At 37.5% G+C, this 19757-nt stretch overlaps 1 non-coding gene across 50 annotated transcripts in view; it reads left to right on the top strand.

Annotated features, from left to right (window-relative positions):
- LOC141729846 (uncharacterized) overlaps positions 1-19757 on the top strand; it is a 485161-nt gene that overhangs the window by 73070 nt on the left and 392334 nt on the right. Inside the window, exon 6 of one of the 50 annotated variants that reach the window (XR_012581316.1) lies at positions 13983-14081. The exons of the other annotated variants lie outside the window; for them this stretch is intronic. This is a non-coding gene — a transcript (uncharacterized LOC141729846). The remainder of the gene's footprint in view (positions 1-13982; positions 14082-19757) is intronic. 50 annotated transcript variants of the gene reach the window in all.

Raw genomic sequence — 19757 nt, 5'->3', positions numbered from 1 at the left:
ATAGTACTTTTGGAAAACAGGGTATCAGAATGATTCAGATGATGATAGCTCTTACTGCACTGCTATGAAGTGGGAGTGAAATAGGAAGCTGAGCAGTAAGATCCATGGGGACTCTGCAGCCACCTATAGAGCTCTATGTTGATTCCTTTTTTGCTTTCTATGCCTTGCTGTGAGAGCTTAAACTTATCTCTTGCTGTTAACCTGTGTTATTAGCTTGTGTTACAAGGGAAAACATATTCTTGAAAATTTTATCCTCAGGAAGAAGGTAAAACCACATTGCTTTACATCTGTTTGTAGAGACTTATTTCTATATTTTATTTGGATACCTGAATCTGTAATTCCAATTCACCTACAAAATTATATTCATAATGACAAGTAGCTGGCATAAAAGATTTTGGAGAATCTTCTACCTGCCCTTCCCCTGATCTCAGAGAATCTGAGGTATCAGCCTATATTAAGTTGAGCATTTTGATTTGTCTGGCAGTGCATTGGGCATCTGACAGATTGGGTTTTTTCCTCAGCTGTCTTTTTGTTATAGACACCACTATCCTATCTCCACTTCTACCACCAGCTTTGCACTTTGTAGCTGGACAGACAGTAGTTGGCTTTGTCGGGTTGAATGGCTGAAATGCACTCTGCAATTTTCTTTGATCTGTTGGATTCAGATTAACAGAGAAGTCTTGGGGAGAGAGAGAGCAGGTTCCTCATGTTGATACTTACTGATCTGATCTCTTACTCAATTGTGTCCCAATGATGACTGGTTTTGCTTAAAATCTGAGTAGATGGAGAAAGAAAGGATAATCTTCAGGGCATAAGTCTTAAGACACACATTAGAAGGAGATGAGTGTTTATTGAAGGGCAAAGCTATCTTTATACTGCTGCATTGCATTTAACCCTCTGCTAGGAGGAGTTCTGATGGAGGGCTCAGAAAGAATAAGGAGAAAATCTATCACGACACAAAGTTTTCTAAATATAGGCTTAGTCTTCTTCTGAAATAAGGCATCTTTTGAATATTGCTTACTGTCTGATAGAGAGAGAGATGTAGCAGAGAATCAAAATTGAATTGGCTTCTCACATTGCCTGAGGCTTAGGAGAGAACTTTGTGTCACTGAAGAATACAGAAAAGCATAGCTGCAAGTATCATTTCACAGACATGGCTGGTCCTGGGGAAATTTGACTAGGGAAGAGGCAAATTACTGGTAAGTTTCACCAGAATCTGATGGGACCAAATACAGTCAAGTCAGAATAAAACACCTTTGCCACATGGGCATAAATGCCATCTGCATTCAGATGGAACTGTACTGTGTTGTCTGGTCAGCGAGGCTCTGACAAGAATATTTTTACAGAAGTTGAGAGATTCTTCCACCTCTCAACGATACCTAGAGACTTCTTATCTCATTAGTGTCCCAATAAAAAGAGATAGGAGATTTCTTATTTATTTAAAACAGTATGATGAATAAAAATGCTTTGTTATGTAGCCTTAATATAGACATTGACCAGATGCCAGGTTGGTACAACTAAGTAAGATGTTAATACAGTCAGACACATTTCTTAAAGCCATCCAATGCATGTTATTTCACAGGATGTTGCAGATGCTTTATTTACATCTTGGTGATAAATATTTAAGGAGCAGAAATATTTAAATATCTTTTAGGACTACAGGTATCACTTTTCAGAATAGAATCTATTTCCCTTAGCTGAGAAATGTATTTATTTCTTTCTGCTTAGGAGTGCTCTCCATAGTCTGTCCTTTGCATTGTTTCCAGGAGGCAATATCAAGAACCATGCTCAGGCCTTAGACTTCAGAACACAAACTGGAGGTTTCTGGTTGTTGATTTTTTTCCTCAGTTCATGCTTTAAAAAGGTAGATAAGTTCTAGGAGAAAAAGTCAGAAATATGTAGAGAAACTGAATAGTAACACTAATGTTGAATCCACAAGCCTTGTAACCTGTTTCATTTGTTTAAGCAGCCACTTTTAATTATAATAGGTAGTGTTGCACTCAGGTACACATTAGTGGTACTTGAAAAGAGCACCTAAGAAAAGAAGGATTTGTAGAAATTCAGTACACATATAGCTGAACTCCTTTGAGAAGTTGCTTTGTTCTTGTCATAGTGCTTGAAGTTAATGGACAGCTGAAATAGAATGGCTGTATGTGTCATGCATTGAGTGAAGAGGACTGACTTAAAGCCATTAGTGTCCAGAAGAGAAAGACAAAGGCAGAAATTATATTGCTTCCAGATGAATCCTAACTGTTCCCCAGAATCTGTGTTAGCATGACAGGCTATAGGAAGGCCATTAATCGGAAGGTCAGACAGCGCAATTTTAGTCAGATTTTCTTGATTGAAAAAGCACCAGGAAACTCTCTAGAATGTTACAGAATCTACAAAATACTTTTTAAAAACTGGTTTAATGGCTTGATGGCCTAAGTGACAATTCTACCTGTCATACTAAAAGGGAAAGTTAGCTTTCAACAGTGTATATGGTAGAAGTGCTAGAAGAGCTGAGTTATGCTGTAGTTTGAAAAAACCAGTTAATTATTTTTTTGTTTCTTCAGAATGATTTAATGCAGTTAAAGCATAAACCTTAAAACTCCCTTCCATTACTGCTGTTCTTGAATTGATCTAATATCAGCCCTCAATAACTTCGTCGCTCCTGAATAAGTATATTGGTAATAGATTTTTATCAGCGTTTTCTCTTCAACAGTTTTAAAAAAATAATAATTTGATAGCTCCCCCACACTCTAAATCTATATTTAAAAAAGATAGATTTTTTAAATAACCCTCATCAATCATACTTGCTATAATAATTAAGGTGTGTTTCAAAACAGTCCACTCTTCACATCAAATACTAAATACAAAACAGGTACTTGAATATATGCAATATGGAGAACTCCACTGTAGATCATTGTGTTCCTGTGAAAAACATGTCTCAAACCCTTCTCTTTGATTAGCAGATGTGTCACCTAGAGCTTTTAGTACTTGTTTTCTGACTGTTGATTCCTCCCACTTCTCAGTCATTATAACAGCCTGTGTATTTGCTGGGCATCTGTATAAAGCTGATTTGGCAGGAGGCAGGCTGTCTACTTCAATTTGCCAGTCTTGAAATTCTGAAGTTAGACTAGAGCTGAAATGATGATGGAGACAGAAAGAAAATCTTAAAATCCTCTTTTTGCTAACCAATAAAAGTTTCTCAGCCAAAAAACCTCTCATATTTACGGCCTCATAATTAACATTAGGCAACATTTGCTCTTAGGCCTTTTGTCACCTTTGTTCTCCTGTCACCGCTTTTCATTCTCTTACTCTCCTTCTGCCAGTAAACCCACATGAACAATAACGGAAAGATCATTCTTTTAGTAAAATAAGTACTGTAATGCCTCATTGCTTGAACTGACTTATCTGCTGCTTGAAGCTTGAATGAATGTCCACAAGTTGCAGTAAATCTCTTCCTCTGTAATGGAGCAAACCACAAATACTGCATAGCAAGAATCATTGAGCTAAAGTCACTACAGCTCTAATTCTTGTATCCTTGGGCTCTCAGTACATGTTGGATACCACTTGCAGTTTTGGATGAGAAATTGGACAGGCTACAATAATAAGTGGTCTAGTTAGTGCTGGCTGCAGAATAACTACTTGTACCAAACAAATGGTGTTTTGCTGTAAGAGGGGGAAATGCTACTGTTTTAGATTAAAACCTTTCATTTTCCCATTTTAGTTGCAGACATTTTTCTGTACACGATGGAAGTACAGTTCTGAGCAAGGTAGAGCAGATGTGCATCAGGCAGTGGTATTTTGTAATTCGACTTTCTTTGAGGAAAACTAGGTGACATTTTGAAGTTTGTGTTATGTAAGAGGGCAAATAAAATAATTTAATGATGCCTTTTAGCCCTGAAAATTAATTAACCTGTACTGTGGGGTTTTTATTGGATACATTTTCTGAGACTCCTTTTCCATTTCATCATATTAGAATGTAAACAGTCTTCATTAGTAATAGTTAATTAGTCTAGTTTGTAGTGATTCTGACATATTCAGGCCCAAAACAGGAAAGAAAATGCTGATATAATTTTTACAGAAGTGCTCCTGCTAAATTTTCTTACATGTAGTGATGCCATGCATTTGGATTAATTGTGTGCACAGTATGTAGAAACAAACTTTTTGAAATGAGAGAAACTACCCTTTGTGCTACTCCTAAATAACCAGGTATTTTTTAACTTTGCATTAAATACATGTGACTTCACTCTTCGTATAGCTTATAATGAAAAATATTGGTGTCAACTGTTCCCTTTATGCCTTGATATTATACAGTTGTCAAAGAAAAAAATTGCATTCTTCCTTTCCCTTAATATTTACCAACTTAAGAGATTTTGTTGTCTGTTGAGAAATCTCAGAATGAAATAAATGACTACATAGGATAGAACTTCCAACTATAAGACTCATTGTCTTCCTTTTTATTTCTTAGGCCATTTTCCATCAGTGCAGTGAAATGGAGTGCTAGTGCCCAATATGTTGGAAACTACATTGCTTTTCACTTCTGTTTTGCTTTTTGCCTTTTGCTGTTATTTACCCTAAATGAAATTATGACCTGTCGTGAAGCATTTATCAGTTAAATGTGGCATTGTAATCAATTTTATGAGTTTTTAAGCCAAAGTGAGTATCAAATTGCAGCTGAGGGCACTCAGCACTGTACATGGGGGGGCCCATAGTGAAAGCTGATGTTTGAGGAGTAAATGTTGTATAATAGTTGTAAAGATTTGTGAGATTTCATTGCAAAGTTTTGTTTAAACTGGTGGAAAATTGTCATGAATAGAGTCATGCACTTCACTCACAAGGAAGAAGAAACAATGCATTTTGTTTCTATCAGGCAGTGTGTTAACAAAGTTCTATGGTAAATGTGACTGCTTTAACAAAATCCATGGCAATGTACGTGTGATTATTTACTGCTTGTGAACAGGGTCAGAAAGAAATGACTGAGACCCTCGTGTTGAGTCACGAGGTTCAGAAAGGACCCCCCTTTCATTCTAAACTCCTCAGGGGGAGTTGGATACAGATTTAGTCCCAGACTTGGTGAATGATTTATGTCTAAAGATTATATATGCACATCCCTTTCTCTATCTCACTTAGATAAGATTTCAAAGTTTCAGTGTGCTTATTCCCAATTCCCTTACCAAGTATTTGATACAATAAGGATTCCTACTCAGGAACTCGTTCTGATGTGCAGCCCATTGCCATTCAGGAGAGCTCAATGGGCCCTGGGCTGTGCATATGGAGTATAGGGAGTCAGATGATTGAGCTGTAGTAATTTTTGTATACTGACTGCAGATGTTAGCCTTGTCCAGGTTTGGCTTGAGTAATGCATTGACCAGCACTGTGGTTTGGAGCGTGCCTTGCTCAAATTAGCCTTTGGCTATTGTGTTGTTATGTCTCCCCTGAATCCACTTTAAGCCAGATGCAGCCATCGTTACCAAACCATCCATTAGGACCACCACTGGTGGTTAGCACTTGAACAGATTTACAGGAAAGAGAGGTCAGGTTGATACAAAGAAGGAGAAGCACACTGTCACAAAAAGCATGGCAACAGGACAGGATGTACATAAGAATGTATCCTGTCTTCACAGGATAAAATGACTGCCCTGGGCAAATAATAGACTGCAAGATGTATGTCCTGATTTTAGATAATGCTTTAATGAGAGTTTATAATTTGGAAAGCACTCCAATCCCATATATATTGCATCTAGAATACAAGCCTGCAGGTTTCCTTGTGTTTTCCTTTCTATTCTCACGTGACAGCTTAACTTGTTACTACTTGATTATAATTAGGTGCTTGATTTTCATCAACAATAATTTCTAAGTGGAGTACTTTATGTCTTTTTAAAGCAGGCTTTGCTTAATATTTCATAGTTTCAGCCAAGAACATGAATTCCTCTGTCTCAGTTTATGTTTGCACACTATGAGTAATTTACCTAACTCAAATGTAATATTCAGCATTAAAAAAATTCTGTGTAACATTTTAAGCTCCTACTGATGTTAGGAGTAAATTGAATTTATCCCCCATACTATGTTACATTAACCTCTGAAATCTTGACTAAAACTGATGTTTCAGGCCTTGAAAAACCCACTGTTATCTTTTGTAACATCTCTTTTCTCTTATTAGCATAGCATGCATCTGTTTTAATTTTGTTGAACAGTTCTAATTTCACAGTCACATGTTTGTTGAGTTTCTAACCCTGAAGAGCTACCCAGCATTAATCAAAGCTTAGTCTGTGTAGAGTCTTTTGATTCTCTTCCTTTTGCTGTCTTTAACAGGACATCGCCTGTGTAAGCAAAATCAATGTTAAATGCTTGTTAGAAATGTTGGGAAGTTAACATAAAAGGTTCTGTCACCCAAACGAGGGTCCTGGAGAAACTGGAAAACTGCTTACATTTACTTCAAGTTTTGCTTAGCGTGCTGCAGTCTGAGAGGGGAGTTCTGGCAGCACCCAGACATGTGCACATAGGGCTGAGTTTCCTTAAACCATTTTCCATGCAAAGTAAAGGTAGTCAAAAGAAACTGAACAGTAAAGTCTTATTGGAAAATTATTACTGAAAAATTGCTTGAATACTATGTGTATGTAAAATATATGAACCCTGATAGGTTTCCATTTATGTGCTAGAGACTGTTAGAGGCTCTTATAAGGACACTGGTGGAAAAATGGTTCAGGGTTATAAAGAAAAAAAAATAGAATGAGTTTTAAAGGATATTTTAGTGAGGGAAAGATATGAGGAAGGAAATTCATTGTAGAGCATGCCATGGGCAAGAAAATGGTTTGAAGGGGAAAACAAAAAAAAACACATTTCAAAAAATGAATATGGACCATTAGTGAAAAAATGCTGGCTACTCAGAAGTGTGTATCTGTGAGAGAATTGACCCATGAGGCCTGAATTCAGAAAGAGGTTCAGGAAAGAGAAATGTGTGTGGACTCTTCTGGTCACCCCAAAAGAACTGTATGTGGAAATCTTGTAAAAACCTCCATGTTTGCTGGCTTACATGTATGTGGCTAACTTACAAACCAAGGATGGCGTGAATGTATGGCAAGTCAGTAAAGCCAGTACATGTCCTGGAGGGAAATCTGGTAGTCTAACATGGGTCTTGGTAAAGAGAGCAGAATCAAACAGAATGTGCTGAGTTGGAAGGGACCCATAAGTATGATCAAGTCCAGCTTCTGGCCCTGCACAGCACTATCCCCACCGTGTGCCCAAGATCATTGTCCAAACACTTCTTGAACTCTGTCAGGCTGGTGCTGTGACCACTGCCCTGGGGAGCCGTTCCCCTGCCCAACCCCCATCTCGGTGAAGAACGTTTTTCTGATGTCCAACCGAAATCTTCCCTAACAGAACTTCAGGCCATTGCCTCGGGTCTTGGCCACCAGAGAGAAGAAATCAGGGCCTGTCCCTCCTCTTCCCCTCATGAGGAAGTTGTGACTGCAGTGAGGTGCCCCCCAGTCTCCAGTTTGAGCTGACCCAGTGCCTTCAGCTGCTCCTCACAGCTTCCCCTCAAGGCACTTCACCATTTTTGTTGCCCTCCTTTGAACATTCTCTAATAATTTAATGTCTTTCTTATATTGTGGCACCCAGCCACAATAAAACTCTCCCCAGCCACAATAAAACTGCCCCCAGCACTCGAGGTGAGGCTGCCCCAGAGCACAGCAGAGCAGGATAATCTCCTCCCTTGTGTGCTGGGTCTGATACTCCCAGGACACAGTTGGCTGTGCCATGGCTCCCAGGGCGCTGCTGACTCATATTCAACTTTCTGTTGACCAGAACCCCCAGGTCACTTTCCTCTTTCCAGGACTGCTTTCCAGCAGTTCCCCCGTCTGTATGTACCTCTAGGATTGCCCCATTGCTATTCTCAGTGGGTTTTATGGAAAGGGACAGAGGGACAAAATCTGCCTGAGAAGTGTGACACAGTACAGAAGAGGGACAGAGAGTGGCCCTTCTTTCAGAAATTTCTATCCTGGAATGCAGACCACAGCAAAACAGTCTAGGGAGTGCTTGGCAAGTGGAGCTCTACGTATTTCTAAGTATTATGAGTTTTGAAAGAGTTGAGAGGTTGAAAGGTTTCCCTTAAGTGGTCATTAGATACTGATTGCCTGGGATATGGAGTAATTTTAAGCCACTTTTTCTGCAAGGTATTTAAATTGGGCAATGGCTTCATTCTCTAGCCAATAACATCTTGTGTCTTAGGCTAGTTTGTATTTTTCATTGAAGTGCCTGCTTGTTACATACGCAGCATTTTCCTTTTCCCAGAAACCCTTGTGATATACTTATGTAGAATTTTATGTCTTTTCTGATTCAGACAGCTGAGCCTGAATCACAGCATGGAGGAGAACAGCTTTTTTTATTCCATAAGACAAGTCAGTGTGCAGGCTGAATTGGTTCTTCCAGTTCATGATCCTTCACTCATTCCTGTAGTATTTGAAGTGATTCAGTGCTGTACTAGAGGTTCAATAAGTATACTTAAATCCTTCCATCAGTTACTCAGAAGTGTCTTATAATGTGACAGGGACAGGTGCAAATGTCTTCACTCATATATAATTCCACTTACAGATCAATAACTATCTTACATATTAGAGCTATGATAGATTTCCTTGGAAAATTGCATTCACCAGTGAGGTGCAGCGGGGAGTATATAATTTCAGATAGCTTTTAATACAGATTTTTTTTTAATAGAGAAATGATCTGTTATTTAATTCTATAATGAGATGGGTAGGCAAACAAGTTACTACATCCATAAAGCAAAAATATGAACTAGCAGCACCATGCTGAAAACTGTAGGCTTGATTGCTCTTAACTCTAGGTAAATATAAGATAACATATTCCTCAGTAATATGGTAACAATGGAGGAATTAGCATAGAGAAGCTGTAGTGTGTAATAACCCTCTCCAGCTTACTGCATCCATGTGTTTACTTGTCCATTTTGTAATTGTTCTCTATACCTGAATTTTTTTCTCTTGGTTTGTAATTAGGTAATTTCTCTAATGGCTCCTTGTCATTGTGGAAGAGCTATACAACAGCCTTTGTGTTTCACTTTGCTTCTGAAGTATTTGTTCGGATCACATTCTTTTTCTAAGTAAATAAATAATGTTTATTAACAGTGTAATCACAGTGACTGCTGTGGTGAGCTTACTGTGTCTTTAGGAAGAGGTTTGAGGGGACCCAGAGGGTGTTTGGGCGCTGGGACAGGCTCCCCAGGGCAGGGTCACAGCACCAGTCTGACAGAGTTCAAGAAGTGTTTGGACAATGCTCTCAGGGACAGGGTGTGACTCTTGAGGATGGTGCTGTGCTGGGCCAGGAGTTGGACTTGATTCTCATGGGTCCCCTTCCAACTCAGCATATTCGATGAGATTCTGTAGTTCTGTGACTGTCCTGCTCTGCACATGTCTTGGTGCATGTGTGATCACACCCAGAGTGACACATAGGACACCATCTTTCCCCATTTTCTGCCAGCTTTCTGCTTTGACTTCTGTCATGGAAGATGTGTGTTGTTATTCAGAGTGCCTTTATGCCTCCAAGGGAGATGGTTTTCCCTTGATTCTTGAACCAAACTTTGAATTTGGGATAGAAATGTGAGGAAGCTTGGATATTTGTAAATTAAAGATCACTAGTCTAATGTGGGGTTATGTCCTGTAATTAGACATTGACATAGAGAGACAGGGAGGACCAGGTTCAATTCTGCTTCTGGATTTTAAATTTATTTTTGTGTGGGATTTCTATTCTACCCTCTAAAAATATACAGACTTCCCCACTTTGGATCCTAACCTCAAATTATTTTGGGTATTTTTCAGGTACAGAGTTATGGGCATACACAAGTAACATGTGAGATTTTGTGAATAGTTGTTCATTAAACTTAGGCAGTATTTCACATGTATATGTAAATTGTATAGATTTTGAATCCAAGTGATACACAAATTGTCAGTGAACGGGTTGCAGAACCTCCTGTCATTTATTTTTATAGCTAATGGCTTTTTTTATATTCCATTTTCTACAAGTTTTCATTAAGCAATGCATGTAAAGTGCTTCAACTTGACTTTGATGCACATTCAGTATCAGAAGGAAAGATCAGGCCTTTTATCTCTAAACTACAGATCAATTACCTTTCTAAACACTTACCTCATAATTTTCCTTTAAATAATAAGGGAAAGAAAGGTACTACAATCAGTTGTATTAAAGACAAGAAAAATGAAAGTGGTTGGAAAAAATGGAAGCATCACCGAAGATAAGATATAAGGGACTATGGACCTGCCATTATAGGATTAGATACTGGTGCACAATTATCCCATAGAGTGTAAAAGAAAAAATTACCTTAATATTTGGAAGTAAAAAATCCATGATTTCTTGAAGCAAGAAGGTATCTGGCTTCCTAATGAATTAAATATGTGACAGCTTTTAAGTGAAGCACAGCTGCTGAGTTGTCAGAGCAGGTGACTTTATCATCAGCAGATTTTGATGGTATTATGCTTAGGATGAAATAACCACTTGTTTCAAAAACAGTCTCTAATATCCTATCTGAAGGTCAGTCTCATAGATTTCATACCTTAATATTCTAGCTGACATTCCCATTTTCTGAAGTATGACTCTTTAGATACATAAGTCTTGGATATTGTAGTATCAAAAAGGCTACAATGTGCAGCATTGCAATTAGTTAGAGAAAATCCTCCTACTATTACATCTGTGAACTGTAAACCAAAAGTTCCAATTTTTGTTGTTTATACATTTTTACTGGGACTCTCATAATAGAACAGTCAGTTTCTAAATAGGAGTGCTTTTTGATTCAGCACTATAAGACTTTAAAAAATAATTCAATAGAAATCGTGTTGGAGTTCAGTATAGGTAAAATTCTAACATCCTCTTACACAGCTCTTGGCTGTGTAGGTTCAACTTAGAGGGATTTTTTCTTTTGAAGTGACATGACATTGAGTTATTATTTCAGAAAGGCAGAAAAGAGACTGTTATTTTATTCATTTATATTCCAACTGTATTAAACATGCTACTTCAAAACACAAGACTCCCCCGCTTTGAAATGAACAAAATAGTCAAATGCAGAAGAAGCTATTCAAAATTGTCTTTTAATAAAAGTTTAAAGTCTTCAAAATATATTTGCCCCTGGAGCAAACTTTTTTCATTTAATATTGTGCCTGTTAATTAGTGCTTCAAATTTGCAAATTCTTTATTGGTTTATATCAGTGTAATACCCAAAGCTCATCTCATTGCCAGCTTTGAATGAAATATGATCCTGTTTATTCTATTAAAACGAAGGCTTGAAATTGTTACCCAAATGCCACAGGAATTCTTGCCATTTTCTCATCAAATTCCTCATCAGATTTTTTGTTAAAGTCACATTGTTTTAGATTTTGAGCCTTGGCATTTAAATGAAATTCAATGTGCCCCACTGGAGAAAACATCTGCAGGGACATATTATGTACAATATCCATTCCAATCAAGCAGGAGTGCACTGTGTGACTGAATGAGAAGCTTATTCTTACTCCACTTAGGTTTACCCTGATGTGGCTATTGAGTCGGTCTGTGACAAGAAATGTTTAGAAAATTAAACTAGCAGAACAGCAATGTTTTCTTAATACTCAGAGCAAATACTTCCAGTTGCACAATATTAATTTAAGAATGACATTTTATAAAAGAACCTGGAGGAGTTTGATGCCAAATTCCCTCAGAAATTCAATGGAACTTGGGAATTGGAGCCTTCAGGTTGCCTTGGTGAATCTCTGAGAGATTATTATTAGGAGTGTTCTTTGAATATAAAATTGTGATCTGCAACTGTAATCTGGAACTGAAGGGAGTAAAGAGGTGTTGGAGGAGAATGAAAAGAAAGAATAAAAACCTCAATTCTGTAATACAATAAAACATATTAAAAAGTTGCAGAAATTCTTGAAGCATGGAGTTAACCTGAAACAGTCCCTTTTATTGGAGCAGTTGCCTCACACAACTAGGAGTGTCCCTTCCAGTTGGTGGGCAAAAAAAGGCAGCGTGGAGGAGCAAGCCCTTCTACAGCAGATGTGGGTGTTTGTGGAACTTGCTCCATTTTTCCAATGTAGAATTCTGATCAAAAAATAAAAAAGCTTCTATAAGATGTATTCATGGTGGCAGAGTCCTTTGCCATCCTTTGAAAGACTTCTTTTAGATGCAGAGCTCCTGCCTGTAACATCTCTTCTGCTGCAGACCTGTGAATAAGAGCTGTTGTTATGGGCTTTTCAACTGCTTTTTAAAAACTGTAAGAGATGTGGCAGTGGAGGCAAGGGGGTCACTCCAGAGAATTACTAGAATTTATCTGTCTTTAGCACTACAGGTCATGAGGACCACATCAAGAATACCAGGTCCAATTTTTCTGGCCCCCATTACAGGAAGGACATTGATAAAGTACAGCACAAGGACATTGACAACTACAGCACAGGTCCAGCAGGATGGAGCCAGGCTGCTGACAGTGGGCCATGGTCAGAGGGGGAGAAACAATGGACATAAATTGGAGGAAAAAAATAGAATTTCTGGCTGGATGTAAGGGAATACGCTTTCCTCTTGAGGACAGACGGGCATTGGAATAGATGATGCAGAAAGACTGGGCAGTCTCTATCTGTGGAAATTTTTAATGTCCAGTTACATGAAGTCCTGTTTAACGTGATCTGACTTCAAAGCTGTCTCTGTTGTGAGCTTAAATTTGGGCTAGAGACATTCTGAGGTCTCTTACAACCTGAATTTTCCTATGATACAATTGGATTTGTAGAGGAGGTTTCATGTTTCTCTTTAAAATATTCCTCACTCCTTTCTTGTCCTTATTCTACCTGTTTATCTCAGTTTGTTATTTAGAGTTATGTGAATAGATCTTCCAGTGGTGTATAGTTCCTTTCAAGAGCACTTCTGGAAGAACTGATTAATAATGAAAAACAAAACAAAAAAATTCCCAAGAAACAAACAAAATAACCCACCACCAACAAAAATCACAACAAATCAGAAAATACAGTCAGCAAAAGTTGTCAAATATGGTTATCAGATAAGGGAATTCAATCAGTAGGGAACAGAGCAAAAAAAGAAAAAAAGTGTAATAATAATGAAGCATTAAATTTATGGTAGAGTCCAATCCTGTGTGTACCTTTGTTTACAAAACATGCCTATTTGGTAAAAGCAGACACATTAAAGCTTATGAACATATGATTACTCCAAGCAGTGCAGTTCTAAACTTCTCAGGTTCACATCTGCTTCCTTCAAGTTTGATGAGAAACAGCGTTTGCACACTAAATTTGGAATTCAGGAAAGCTGTATACCAAACAGAAGAGGTGTCACTGAAAATATTCTCCTTGAAATCTCTTGCATTTGATACTCAGAAAGTATTCATGTAGTGTGAACAGCTGATCCTAACTGTCAGAGGAGCCATGGAGTAAATAAACACTTTCTTAGAAATTAGGTAGAACAGATAGGAATTGGGTAGATTCAAAGCTACAATGAGTAATCTGTGCTAATAGAAAATAACTCTGGTGCATCCTATAACTAACTGCATCAAAAAGGGTAATTTTAAGCATAAATTGCAACATATGGTCTTAAGAAGTATTCTTCAAATTATTTTTTTGCTGATTTGAAAGGATTTACAAACTAACTGCTTTTGCTCTATTGTGCATGTTAGGTTTTTTAGTAACCATAACTCTCTAACTTACCACAAGAAGTGAAATTTGTTTTCTTTCATAATTTGCATACAGCTACATTGAGTAGAAATGGATGATGAAAAGGAAGTGTGAGTTATTCTAGCACCTGACAAGTAAGAAAATTCGTTTGGGGCTTTTTGGTGCCCAGGAAAGGATTGAAAAAGCTGATCAGAAGTGATGTTCCATACTTGTTCTACATGACCATTAAAGGAAAGTTGTGCTCTTTGGAGAGTACAGTGTTAGTAGTTTTTAAAGAGAAATGTGAAGCAAAGTGAAATAGGTCTGTAAATATTTTGTTCATAGTGGGAAAAAAGAAGAAGAAGCATGAATTAAAACACTACCAATTGGTTCAACAATTCAGTTCACTTCTGCTGGCAAGAAAGGATGTTGGCTGATGACATGGTAAGTACGTGCAGCAAGGCTAGATTATTTCTTTTTTCATAATGTTTTAGCCTTTGCTGTATTCTTCAGTAGAGCTGGGGAAAATGTAGTGCTAAAATGAGAGCAGATTCTTTGGTTTTTTTCTGTCTGTGATTCCCCATTGCATTTGCAGAGATGACATGTCAAATTTCTGAACTGCTTCTTCAGCAATCTCAAATGGTCTCTGAATTTCAGGCTCAGATGCTTTCTAGCTCAAGCATAATTATCATGAATAACACTTTCAGTAGGTCTAACTCTGCTTTCACTTACAGCCAGGTAATCTCCTTATCTTTTGTGGGCAGAATACAAGAAATTCTTTTTCTCATGGAACGATTCAATTTGGGTTTTGCATTTGTGTTATAAAACTAATTCTTCATACTGCTTCTGTTGAATTTGCCCTGATTTTCTTTAGCTACTGTATCTGCAAGGCTTGCATGAGTAAAAATAGTATTTTAATAGTTATTTATTTTTATTTGTTCATGGGTTAATAGATATGATTCTTAAGACGTGAATTCTTATGTGAGGAGCAGACTTATTAAATAAGCAATCACTATTTTTTGAAGGCTGAGTACATGTTCAAAACAGAAAGCTTCTAATACCACAGAGATAAAAGGATCATTTGCACTAATTTATGAAGCTAATTAATCAAATGAAGTAAGTATATTAAGCAGTTGGTGATATTCTGCTGAGCAGGAATTGAAATAGTTAGTTGCAACTTCAAAAACTTTTATAGATTTGTTTTCCATTCACTTTTCATTCCTTCTTTTCTTGAACTTCAATTTCCTGCACCTTCTTGCTAAAAACTTCCTCCTCTGCCAGTGACAAGTCATGGTGGTGAAGAGAGAGTGCAACAGCAGAATCTAAATGGAAAAGTCAGTTCTTTTTCCAGCCCAGTCCATTTCCCACCCTGGAAGACTTAAAGGAATAGCCTTTCTGATACCCTTTCAACATCTTGTCAGCTGACATGATTTGAAGCAACCCTAAAACTACTCAGCTTTGTTTTGTGGTCAAAGCTGAACAAAGTCAAGGAAGAAAAGTGTTCAAAAAGGGACATCTGAATTTTATGACAAATGCAGCACTCACTAGGTAACAAATACAACACACCAAACCAGTATTTCCAAGAGTATCTTTACAAGAAATTGAAAAGAGGATCTTTTAAAATATATATAAATTAAAAAAACCCACTGTTTGGTGATGATTTCCCTCTAGCTGTCATAAAGAGAGGTATCCCTAAGTTTTCATTATGTCTTTGAAGCTCTCTCCTTAACATTTAATGCTGACTAATGCAGTAGTCATTCCTTTTCTATGTTAAATCATTAACTGATGATATCCAGTTCATAGTTTCAAGGACATTTAATATTTTTTTCCTTTTTTCAATTTGTAGACTAGTTCCTCCCCCTGGCAATTCCCACACATTTTTATTGCATACTGAGCGGCCTCAATTGAAATGTCTTCTGTGAACTTGAGCATCTTTATGGATCAAACCATGACTTTCAGAAATAGTTACAATTTTAGGGATTAACGCTTTTCAGTGCCTAGAATACATTTTGTAAGTTGTGCATTGTGAGTGTTGCTGGTATCTTCTTAGAAACAGTTGCTTCAGATCAAAACCGTTTCCCACTCTGTTGTCCTTTACCATATCAAATAACAATTGAAACAGCAGCAGCAGCCAATGAACATGGATCAATGATATCTTCAGCCACTGCATTTGTGTAAGTTTAATCCATTTATGTGAAAATCAAGTTACTACTGGCCTGCTTTTTCTTTACTGGAAACAATTGATAATGTTACTTCAGAAGAAATTAATCCAGAGAATTAATTAGCAGAATCTAGTATCCAATAAATGTAGTCTTGAGAAAGATTTCATGGATGGTCGGTTGTGACATTAAATGGAAGGTTAAAGAGTAGGTTCCACTAGTTTTTTTCCATAATCAAACAGAAGTGACAGAAAAGGAACAAATAGGATGATGTTGACTTTGGAGAGAAGTAAATAGGTCAGTTCTTGTATCTCTTGCAGAAAAGCTTTGAGTTTTTTTTTTCAAGTTTTTGGCTTAGGCCCATATTAAAAGGGTTAATTTTTTGGAAGAAGTACTTTGAAAAGCAAAAAGAAAAATATTTGTTTCCAGACCATTGAGACCAATGAGATTGATACCTCAGAAGCCACACTGGTGCTTTAGGATCAAATTCAACTCAAGTCAGTGGGGAAAAAACAAATTAATGCTTCATTGTTCCTGTGTCTTTCAGTAGGTTAAGATTTTGCAGTTCACAGACATGAACCTTATGTCTGATTAGTTAATGCAATTTGGCTGATAAGTGGTAACCTCCATAGCTGCAGTATTTGAATTTTTGATTTTGAGTCCAGCCCTCTTTTTAAATTTAATTTAATTGTTATTATTGAATGGTTACACTTAAAAAATACAAATGGAGATCAGTAGGCTATCTCATGAAAGCTGGGTGTGTGTACAGCCATGTACTTTGAGCCAGATTTTCAAAGGTATTTAAGAGTCTGAACTTTCAGAGAGATGTCTAAGAGGATCTTTGAAAGACTGTCTGCATGTTTAAGCAGCTAAATGGCTTTAAATATCTTGGATTATTTTTGAAAGGTTTAAGCAAGTGTTTAAGTAACTTCTTGAAGCAGGACTTTAGTAAGAGTGAAGATCTCTTAAAATCCTGAGTAAATCACATTTTTCTGGGGTGGGAGTTTTTCATGCAACTCCCAAACATGGAAGATGTTTCTAAAAATAGCTTGTGTTTCATTTAAAAACTCTTTATAACCTGACTTTTACTGCTTACTCCAGTAGATGTAACTCAAAGGAAAAAGAAAACTACTTTCTAGTTAGAAATTCTATTTTAAGCTATTATCTCTATTGACCCATAGACCTACGTATCTCTGACTTAACTCTGTGGACTGTAGCTTGTCACAGAGAAGGATTCTGCTTTTGGCAGCTGTGCTCATTCAGCATGTTTGCTAACTTAGCAGGAAAGTGCTTCTGTATTTGCTTTGTCTTGGTTTCTGAGCAGTGACTTATTTACTGAAATATTTCTTTTTCTCTCTCTTTTTTTACTTATTGAAATTGATTGTGTGAGTGAAATTCAGGATGTTGTGACTGCAGGATTGTATGCTGTCAGTTTTTCCAGAAGGTTTTAAGTGTTGTAGGACCTTGTATTTCACTCATTTCTCTGACTAAAGAGAAGAATAACTGATATAGAGAAACATGCTGTTCCCCTAATAATCACAATAGAAATCTTTTTTGGTGCAGTCTTTCTGCTAAAATCAGGGATTTTTAAAAGATGTATATATTTTAGATGTGTTTAAATTAGTAGTTGCTTTTTTCAGAAAAAATCCCCCCGAGGCATGTGTAAAACTAGTGGCTACATAAAGCTAAAGAATCAGATGTCTGCTGGGCAAATTGACAGAACTCATTAATCTTGGACGCAGTGTACTATAGAGTCTGTCCTTTCATGCACCTGCCCATGCCTAAAGTAATTACATGATGGCACTATTAATACTGAAGAGCTTGAGTGGGAATAGGGTTATCTTCTCTTCCTAGTAATTGATTGCTAGCTGATTAGTGGACAACATTTCTCCTACAGTATAATTGCCTTTCTGCTATTGTAGCTTCTCTAACCTGGGGTTAGGCCATCTAACTGGTTTGGAGACCCTAACAATAGCACCACAGCCCTCAAAGTAATGAACTGCAACTCAGTCACTGTGAATTCCCCAAACAGAAGATGACTAGTTAAATGTATTTCAATGATAGCATATTTTACAGGAATCAGACAACTGAAGATTTGTTGCCTTCGCTCCTGCCTTCTCTTTCGGTGAATATATTTTCAAACCCTCTGATTCCTGTGTGGAAAAGCAGGCAGTTGATGTCTATTAAATCACATCTGTTGCTCATATGAAGTTATTATCTAAAATGTATCAGAACTGAGTAATAAGTTTGTATATTCTTCTGTGACCCTATAGAAATAGAAATCTATATATTTTTCTTTAGAAGCAAACTGGTAATAAAGGAGCATATGAATTCTACAGTGGGATCTCAGAGATCTGCTGGTGTCTAAACATGATTATGTTCTCGTATTTTGAAAGGTGGTGATTCTGTGGAGAGAGCAGATGATTTCCAGGGCGACATAGAGCTGCATCAGTTCTCCTACCCTGTGACTCTTGGTGCCAGCTGCACTGGCTTGGGGACACAGGGACCGGCTGAGCAACTCCTTGGTGTGCAGGTTTATGAAGGTGGAGATGAAAGATTACACTGCAGGAGATGTGACAGATATGAATCTTAGGAGGAACACATGAAATATATGATAATTTCTACCCCCCAGCTTTCTGATGACCTGAAAAATAGCTCCTACTGTGCATCACCCTCGCATCTTGCTATGTTTTTGTTTTCTATAACTCTGCACTAAACCAGAGTCATATAAATATTTGAGCTTTCTTACGCTGGTGCTGGACACAGATGGTGTGTAACAGCAGTGGTGCAGCAAAGAAATCTCTAATTTCTACCTTAATGCTGTGTCATATACTTCCTCACTCTATCATCAGTTCATTCTGTGGTATACCCAAAAGGCTGATTTTATTAGCATTTTCTAGAGACTTCTGATTGGTCCTGTGAATCACTGAAGTGGGTGTCTAAGTTTAAATTATGTAAGCAGTTCCCTAGATCTCAGTTCCAAAGGTATTTCGGGGCAGTTAATAATATTACTCAATATTATTTTCAGTATTCTGTCTGTGAATCCAGCCAGAGGCATATTCCTAAGAGAAAAGTGTGAGAACACACAGTTGTCCACTATGTGACATTACCTGTCTGGAAAGACATTTGATTTTCTAACTTTTGTAAATTACCAGGTACCCAAAAGAATGATGACTTGCCTAAGGAATGATACCAAACTGGTCAGAAATCTCAATGACTTCTGTCTTTCTTCTTGTGGCATACCCTGTAAAATAATACAAATATAGCTGAAATGATCAAGTACTTTGATTGATGATTTTTGTAGTAGCCTGTGGGTTGGGGAAATGTCCATATTTGATATGGAAATCAAATCCCATGCCCAATGAATTTCACAAGTACTAGTTTTGGTCTCAGACAAGGTTTTTGTTTGCCAATGGATTTTTGCACCTGACTAGTGATTCTCAAAACTAACTTCTGTCAGATGTGTAGCAGGTGTAGAGAACTTTAGAGGAACTACTGAGTTTTGCATGCACTTAACTGGTGACATGACTTATTAAAAATTCACTCTTCAGATCTAGAAAATGAGCCTCATGTGAACTGGAGCTGAGAGAAAGGCTCTCCTGTGCATGGTGTATTTTTGCTTCATGGTATGACTGGCCTTCAAGAAACTGAAGTCCATGTATGTGTGTAGAGTCACCACACTCTGACTCCTTTGCTCCTTTGCACTGCAATGTTCAACAGCTGCATGCACTGGTTAGGTTTTACTAGGAGACACCACAGTTTACACTCTATGCCCTTATGCAGTATTCAGTTGAGTTGTCCTTTACACATTCATCTGGGATTACAAACTGAGCCTCTGTCATTCTCAGTGAGTTAGCATTGACATAAAAATGTCTGGCATACAAGCTCATGCAAATTAGAGCATTTTTTAGCATTTACCAGAGCATGTCAGGGTATTAGGGATGGATATTAGAGAGTCTTG

This window comes from Zonotrichia albicollis, chromosome 8, assembly GCF_047830755.1.
Source record: "Zonotrichia albicollis isolate bZonAlb1 chromosome 8, bZonAlb1.hap1, whole genome shotgun sequence".
Taxonomy (NCBI): domain Eukaryota; kingdom Metazoa; phylum Chordata; class Aves; order Passeriformes; family Passerellidae; genus Zonotrichia; species Zonotrichia albicollis.
This window is presented reverse-complemented; position numbering and strand designations above follow the sequence as displayed.